Source organism: Amblyomma maculatum, chromosome 2 (assembly GCF_055883805.1).
Source record: "Amblyomma maculatum isolate TAMU_Amacu chromosome 2, ASM5588380v1, whole genome shotgun sequence".
Classification (NCBI taxonomy): Eukaryota; Metazoa; Arthropoda; class Arachnida; order Ixodida; family Ixodidae; genus Amblyomma; species Amblyomma maculatum.
Window position 1 is genome coordinate 76,348,584 of NC_139345.1, and position 8,387 is coordinate 76,356,970.

Genomic DNA, 8,387 nt, shown 5'->3' on the forward strand with positions numbered 1-8,387 from the left:
CCTACAGAGTACGTGACCCGCCAGTGACTGGCATCGTATTGCACTTTAGAACGTTCTTGTGAAGCACCAGACCGTAATCGGGCGATTCTCCGAGCTTCTTCGGCGAGACGGAGGGTCTCAGCCAGGCAGGGGTCTTCACGGCTTGTGAAGGGCAGGATAGTATCCAGGGGGTAGCGTGGCGGTCCGGCATAGAGAAGGAAAAATAGACTGTACCCAGTCGTCTCATGCGTGGCGGTATTAAACGCATACGTGATGAAGGGTAGTATGGTGTCCCAGTTCTTATGCCCTGCGTCCACATACATGGCTAGCATGTTGATAAGCGTTCTGTTGACGCGCTCAGTCAAGCCATTTGTCTGGGGATGGTATGGCGTCGAGTGTCGGAAAGTTACGGAGCATAAACGCATGAGCTCTTCAATAACATCAGCAGTGAATTGTCGGCCCCGATCAGTGATGACAATTCGTGGCGGCCCGTGTCGTAAGATGACTGAGTGCAGCAAGAAAAGCGACACCTGATGCGCCGTAGCAGATGTAAGAGCGGCGGTTTCACAGTAACGTGTGAGATAGTCCACGCAGATTACAATCCAGCGATTTCCATCCACGGACTTCGGAAACGGACCTACGAGGTGAATGCCTACTTGATCAAACGGAGCTGTTGGGGTCTTCACAGGGTGCAGCAAGCCAGATGGAGTTGCAGTTGGACGTTTGTGGCGTTGACATTGCTCGCAACTGGCAATGTATTGTTCAATCGTCGAGCGCATTCTGGGCCAGTAAAATCTTTCTTGAGCACGGTGGAGTGTTCGAACCGATCCCAAATGCCCAGAAGTTGGATCATCATGCATAACATGCAATACGTCTGTGCACAGCGTCTTGGGAACTACGAGTAAGTATCGCTGGCCGACAGGCGAATAACTCTTTTTCCATAGGAGGCCATCACGCACACAAAAACGGCTTGTAGGTACGCTGGCTTCGGCGGTGGCAAAGAGAGGCTGCAGACTGCTATCATTTTGCTGTTCCGTTTTGAAAACACTCGTGTCGGGGAACGCTGGCTCGAGGGTCGATATATAATTGTCGAAATCGTCACTGTCAGGTCCAGTCGTGGCCATTGGCATCCTAGAAAGACAATCTGCGTCTGCATGACGCCTCCCGCTTTTTTACACCACGGCAAAGTCATATTTCTGTAACCGGAGGGCCCAGCGTGCGAGGCGACCACATGGGTCTCGAAGGTTCCGCAGCCAACAGAGTGAATGATGGTCCGTTACGATAGTAAATGACCGTCCGTACAAATATGAACGGAAACGCTGCACAGCGAAAACTACAGCCAGGCATTCCTGTTCGGTGACTGTGTAGTTTCGCTCCGGTATGCTCAGGGTACGACTTGCGTACGCGATAACATGCTCTCGTTCATCGTGCCGTTGGACAAGGACTGCCCCGAGACCAATTCCACTAGCGTCCGTGTGAACTTCTGTCACTGCAGCAGGATCAAAGTGATGCAGGATGGGTTTCGATATTAAAAGAAACTTCAGCTGACGAAATGACGCGTCGCAGTCTGGTGTCCAGTCAAAAGTAGAGTTTTTGTTGAGAAGGCACGCCAATGGGTAAGCAACGTCAGCAAAGCGATGTATAAAGCGTCTAAAATACGAACACAATCCTAGAAAACTGCGCAACTCCTTCACTGTCTGCGGGGGTTTAAAAGACTCAACAGCGGCAGTTTTCTGGGGATCCGGCATTACACCATCACCATTGACAAGGTGTCCTAGTACCAGCGCTTGGCGCTCTCCAAAGCGGCACTTTTTCAAGTTTAGAATTAGGGCGGCGTAGTGCAGACAATTCAAGACGCGTACTAGACGGTCATTGTGTTCTTGGAAGGATTTCCCAAATATGACGACATCGTCCAGATAGCAAAGACAAATGTCCCATTTTAAGCCGCGCAAAACTGTGTCCATAAAGCGTTCAAATGTGGCTGGCGCATTACACAGCCCGAATGGCATAACATTAAACTCATAAAGGCCATCTGGCGTTACGAAGGCTGCTTTTTTCTTATCCGCAGTGTCCATTGGAATTTGCCAGTAGCCAGATCTGAGATCAAGACAAGAAAAATAGGACGCACCAGAGAGGCAGTCGAGGGCATCGTCTATGGGAGGAAGAGGATAGACGTCCTTTTTCGTAACAGAATTTAGACGCCGATAATCGACGCAGAATCGCCACGAACCATCTTTCTTGCGTACAAGAATTACAGGGGCAGCCCAGGGACTAGATGACTCCTGTATCACCTTCTTCCGTAGCATGTCCTCCACTTGCTCATGAATGACTTTGCGCTCAGATGGGGACACGCGATATGGCTTTTGACGAATGGGACGAGCCGAACCAGTGTCGATAGTATGATGGGTCCGATGCGCAGGGCGAGAGGTCGGCCCATCTGTTTGAGAAAAGTCAAACATAGGCGAAAAGGGTAGAAGAATATCCTTAAGAGTACGGCGTTGAGGTGAGCTGAGATCGGCGCTGATCATGCGGAAAATCGAAGTTTCATCAATAAGCAGAGGTACAGTGGCACTCGTAGCATCTTTGACCAAAGCAACGATGTGGGGCGCATCAGGTTCACAGGAGGCAAGCTTCAATCCCGTTGGTAAAACTGCGGGCTCGGACGATGGATTGATTGTCCATAACGAGGCACTACCGTGATGCACGGAGATCATACAGTGAGGGATAACATTTTTCTTCAGGCATGCTGAGTGAACAGGGTGCACCACGGCCTGAAATGAAACCTGGTGAAGAAGTGGAGCGGACATGGGCACGAACATGGCGGACAAAGGTGGAATTACTGTGTCTTCGGTAATACTAAAAACTGTTTCTTCATTGCGGCCACTTTCAAAAAGCGTCGGCAGATGCGAGCCGTCAAAATGAACCTCTTGACTTCGGCAGTCCACGGTAGCGCCACAAAACTTCAAGAAGTCCATTCCTAAAATGATGTCATGCGTAGAGTGGGGTAAGACTACGAATTCGGCTAGAAAAATTGCACCACCCACAGACACTTGCGCACTACACACACCCAGTGGCCGCAACGCCTCTCCACTCACACCACAAAACGTTGAAGCACGGTCACATTCAAACATCACTTTCCGTCCCAACAAGCGCCTAAACTGATTACTCATCACAGACACAGTCGCACCCGTATCCACCAAAGCTAATGTATACACACCATCAATAAACACACGAATTTTGTTTTTGAGCATTATATTTGGAGGGATATTTCCAGCGGCCTCACCCCCATTGGTCGCGCTGGTTAGTTTTCCGGCTGAGGATGCTGAGGCGACATGGAGCGCCGTCGTGGTGATGGAGAACGACGCGCACGGAAGGCGGGTGGTGGAGTAACACTTCTATCAGATGCAGGGGAGTGGTCGCGGATATTCTGGTTATGGATGTTGCGGTAATACCCACGCTGAGTATTTGATTGTTGAAAAACGGGATTGTATTGCCGATTGTTGGGTACTGTTGGAAGCGCCGGACGGTTATAGCGAGGTGGGAACCTACTGCGGCAGTATCTGGCGATGTGACCTTCGACGCCGCAGCGGTAGCATATCGGCGGGGAAGGTAGAAAATGCTGTTGCGAATAAGAGCAGGGAGCAGCTGGGTGCGTCGTAGGTCTGGCTGAATGCTCATACTGCTCAGGAATCCTGGTAGATCGAATGGAAGATCTATGTGCACTTGAGGCGACGTCATACCTTGGGGCGTCAGGCACCGACGCATTCCGGTTGGCGAAATGCATGTGAGGATAGTCAATGGAAGCTGCAACTTCAGGAGCTTGTGGGAAAGGCTGAACGATAATCGCTTGTGGTGGTGAAGCCGGCCGTCTAGATACCCTCTGGACAGAGACCTCAGCAGATTCGTGCAGGGGAAATGGGTTGAGCCGCAGGAGTTCTTCCCGCACGATTTGCCGGATCGTCGACGGAAGATCTAGTTGGGCGTGGTCATCAAGGCTGGCCACGGTAGGCACGTTGGCCAGCCGCCCAAATTTTGGCACAATACGACGCGTTTTCAGAGCTTGAAAAGCGCGGATGTGTTTAATGACATCGGAGACGGTTTCAAGGCTGTCTTTGGCGATTAAAAAGTTGTACACGTCAGCCGCGATACCCTTCAAAATGTGGCCGACTCTGTCTTCTTCGGGCATGTTGGAATTGACACATCTGCACAATCTGAGGATCTCTTCTGTATATGTGGTACAAGTTTCATCCGGCAATTGAGCTCTTTGGGCAACGGTCTGCTCTGCCCGCTTTTTGCTCGGTACAGAGTCACCAAAACGCTGTTTGATCTTGGTGGCAAACCGTTCCCAAGTTGTCAAATTGTCCTCGTTATTCTCGAACCATGTCATAGCCGTGTGAGTTAGAAAGAAGACGACATTTGTGAGCATGGTGATAGGGTCCCACCGGTTGTACCGACTAACTCGTTCATAATGAAGTAGCCACTTCTCAACGTCCTCACCTTCCTCTCCTGCAAGCGGTCGTGGTTCCCGGTAAGGCTGGCAGGGAATAGAGCTGGAGGGGGCAGGCCTGTCACCAGCCTGGCTTGCAGCGTCGCGGCTGGCACGGTTAGAATCGGTGTGGTCCATGATGGTTGGAAGCAGTGGCAGTCCAGCAAGGCGGCGACTATGTCGAAACTCCAGTTGTTCTTGCTGCGCCGTACTTAAGGATCGAACGGACCACCTTCCACCAAGTTGTTACGATGAAATAGCAAAGGGGTGTTTATTTACAGTGATATGGCAGTGAGATAAGGTGAAGCCTACTAGCCCCAGGCACCAACGCTTTTTCCTCTTCTTCTCCCAGACCATCACAACCCTTCGTCGTCGTCAGTGGCGTGACAATATGTATTATTAGTAGGGGTGTGTAAATATTGAAGTCTTTTAATATTGCCGCGAAACCTTCAAAATTGTATCTGTTGTTTTTCAACTGCCGCCGGCATACAGGCTTATCACTCCGATTCTGGATCGCGTATCAGTTCCGTAATCTTTGTTTGTTAATGCTCGATGTCGTGAGTCACACCTTTATCAGTTTCGTTGTAGCGCAAGATGCACCGAGGTCTATCTCGAAGATTCCGGCCACTCATGCGTCTTTCCACAATGTTCCAGCCCGTGCTGGTAGCTGTTTGTGACGTTATCTAAATTGTTCTGTGCAGCCTTTAAATTGAGCGTTGACGAGTGTGACGAGCATTCTTTGTTCGACGATCGACCAACACGTTTGCTGCTATCGCCGCCGCCGAGTTGCTTAGTTCTTTTGCGGGCACAAGTCAGCCCAATAAAGAGTTAATTTCCGTACCATAAAGCCTGTGTCTTCATTTGTGTCATCGACCCTGGTCACCACCACGTGACAATATGAACATGGGGAAAATGCTTTTAAATATTAAATATCTGATCAGGGAAAAAAAAAAGAATAATTAGAAATGGCAAGCTGTTCATCTTGTTTGTTTTAGAATTCATGTGGTATTTACAAATAACATTAAACTAGTATTGCACAAAAGTGTATACCCTACTGAAAATTTCAGTATAAATTTTATACATGACTCCATATGTGTACAGTTCTGCACAGGAAAAAACTGCATGAAAACTGGTGGAGCTGTCATATTGCTGCTGAGTACCTGCAATGCCTTTTAGACCGCACTCCATCATCAGACGTACCTTTTTCTCATAGGAGACTGGAATGCTAAGGTGGGGAGTGAAGAAATATCCGGAATTACAGGCAAGTTCGGTCTTGGGGAGCCAAATGAAGCTGGGCAGAGGCTAGTAGAGTTTTGCCAAGAAAACAACCTGACCATAGCGAATACTCATTTTCAACAGCACAAGAGGCGCCTGTACACATGGACTTCACCGGACGGTCTGTACAGGAATCAGATTGATTATATTCTTTGCCGGCAGAGATGGAGAAGCGCTTTATAAGCAGTAAAAACAAGGCCTGGGGCCGATTGTGGCACCGATCATCAGCTTCTTGTTGCCAAATTTAAGCTTTGATTGAGGAAAACGCAGAAAACTAGAAGGCCTTTCAGGTATGATCTGGATCAAATTCCATCAAAATATGCTGTGGAAAGTGAGGAATTGATTTCAAGAGTTAGATCTAGAAGACAGAGAGCCTGAAGAGATGTGGACTGATGTCGTGATATAATACAAGTTGCTACTAAGGTAGTTACAAAGCAAAAGAAATGCAAGAAAGCAATCTGGTTATCTGAAGAGGCTTTGCAAATGGCAAATAGGATGGCAAAAGTTACAGGGGAAAGAGAAAGGTACAAGGTTCTCAATGCGGATTTTCAGAAAATAGCAAGGAGAGATAAGAATGCCTTCCTGAATTTACAGTGCCAAGCAATTGAGGATGACAGCCAATTGAGGAAGACAAGAGTTCTGTACAATCAAAGATATCAAAGGAAGCTTCTGTGCTAAGCTGGGCGTGATAAAGGACAAACAAGGCAGGGACCTCACTGAAGCCTCAGAGATAAAGAAGAGGTGACAGGAATACACAGAAGAACTGTACAAGAAGGACCCGGATGTGCAAAGATGGTTGGATTACTGATCTTGAGCCGGGCATCCTGAAGAGTGAAGTTGAATGAGCCTTAGCCAGCCTTGCTAAGAACAAAGCTAGCGGAATTGATGGCATTTCAGCTGAGTTGCTTCAAAACCTCAACCATGACGCTGTTAACGTTCTGTATGCATTATGTCAACAAATTTGGACAACCCTGCAGTGGCCACGGGATTGGAGGAGGTCAGTTTACATCCCCATTCCAAAGAAAGGCGGCGCCAAAGATTGTTCCAACTACCGCACGATCGCGCTTATTTCTCATGCTAGCAAGGTGATATTGCAAATCCTCCAAGGTAGGCTGCAGCAGTATGTGGATCGGGAGCTTCCGGACGTGCAAGCTGGGTTTCGCAAGGGTAGAAGAACTAGAGAACAGATTGCCAACCTCCGCTGGATCATAGAAAAAGCAAGAGAGTTCCAGAAACCCATCTATTTCTGCTTTATTGATTATGCGAAAGCGTTTGACTGCGTAGATCACAGCAGATTGTGGCAAGCTCTCCAAGAGATGGGAGTTTCAATTCACCTCATCTGTCTCCTCAAGAATCTGTATGAAGGGCAAGAGGCCATAGTCAGAACTGGGCATTGTCTTACTGATTGGTTTCCGATTGAGAAAGGAGTAAGACAAGGCTGCATACTGTCGCCCTGCCTATTTAACCTATATGCTGAGTGCATCATGAGGAAGGCCGGTCTGGGCGAGTCTTCAGCTGAAGTGAAGATTGCTGGAAAACGTATCAACAACCTTAGATATGCGAATGATAACACTTTAATGGCAGAAAGTGAAATGAAACTCAAGACACTTCTGATGCCAGTACAAGAAGAGAGTGAGAAGTTTGGGCTTAAACTGAACATTAAAAAGACAAAGATCATGGCGTCTTGCCCTATCAAGTCCTGGAGAATCAAGAGACAAGAATTGGAAGCTGTGACAGATTTCCTCTTCTTGGGCTCCAAGATTACCCAGGAAGGAGACAGCAGCCATGAATTTAGGAGAGCCACGGCCAGCCTTGACTGCCTAGTAAAGAGCAGATACATTACACTGCCAACCAAGATCCGTATTACTCGTGCTATGGTCTTTCCAGTTGTGATGTATGGATGCGAGAATTGGACTGTGAAGAAGGCTGACCGCTGAAGAATTGACGCATTTGAATTGTGGTGCTGGCGGAGACTCTTGAGAGTGCCTTGGACTGCCAGAAGATCAAATCAGTCGATATTGTTGACCATAAACCCTGACTGCTCATTGGAGGATCAAACTCTAAAGTTAAAGCTCAGCTACTTTGGTCATCTGATGAGAAGAAAGGCGTCGCTGGAGAAAGATTTGATAATGGGAAAGGTTGAGGGTCATAGGCAGTGAACGCGATGGTTAGATGGCATCCTGGAGGCGCTGCAGATGAAGTTATGTGATGTTAGGAAGATAGTGAGAGACCGGAAAGTGTGGCATGATTTGGTCTATAGGGTCACGAAGAGTCAGACACGACTGAACTGAACAGTAAACTAATAACCCGGCCTTTCAGGGTCCCGAAAAAATGTCCGAATTAACCAAAAACTCTAATTATTGAATGGACCTGAAAAAACTAGACAAATGTTTGCATCAGAGTAGTTGTATCTGATGAACTCCTGCGCAATATTTGTCTCATCAAGTAGTTCGCTTTGCGCACACTGTCGGAAGGCCCTCATCACAAAGGAGAGCATTGCGGCGAAGCGCACAGTGCAGTGCGCACACTGTAGGGAAGGCTCCTTTTCATAAAACGGCCCCGTCGTGTTTTAAGGATGCTTCACTGCAGAAGTTCTCCATTAAGCATTGCGGCGAAGCACGCACTGCGATGAATCTGCGGTGTATTC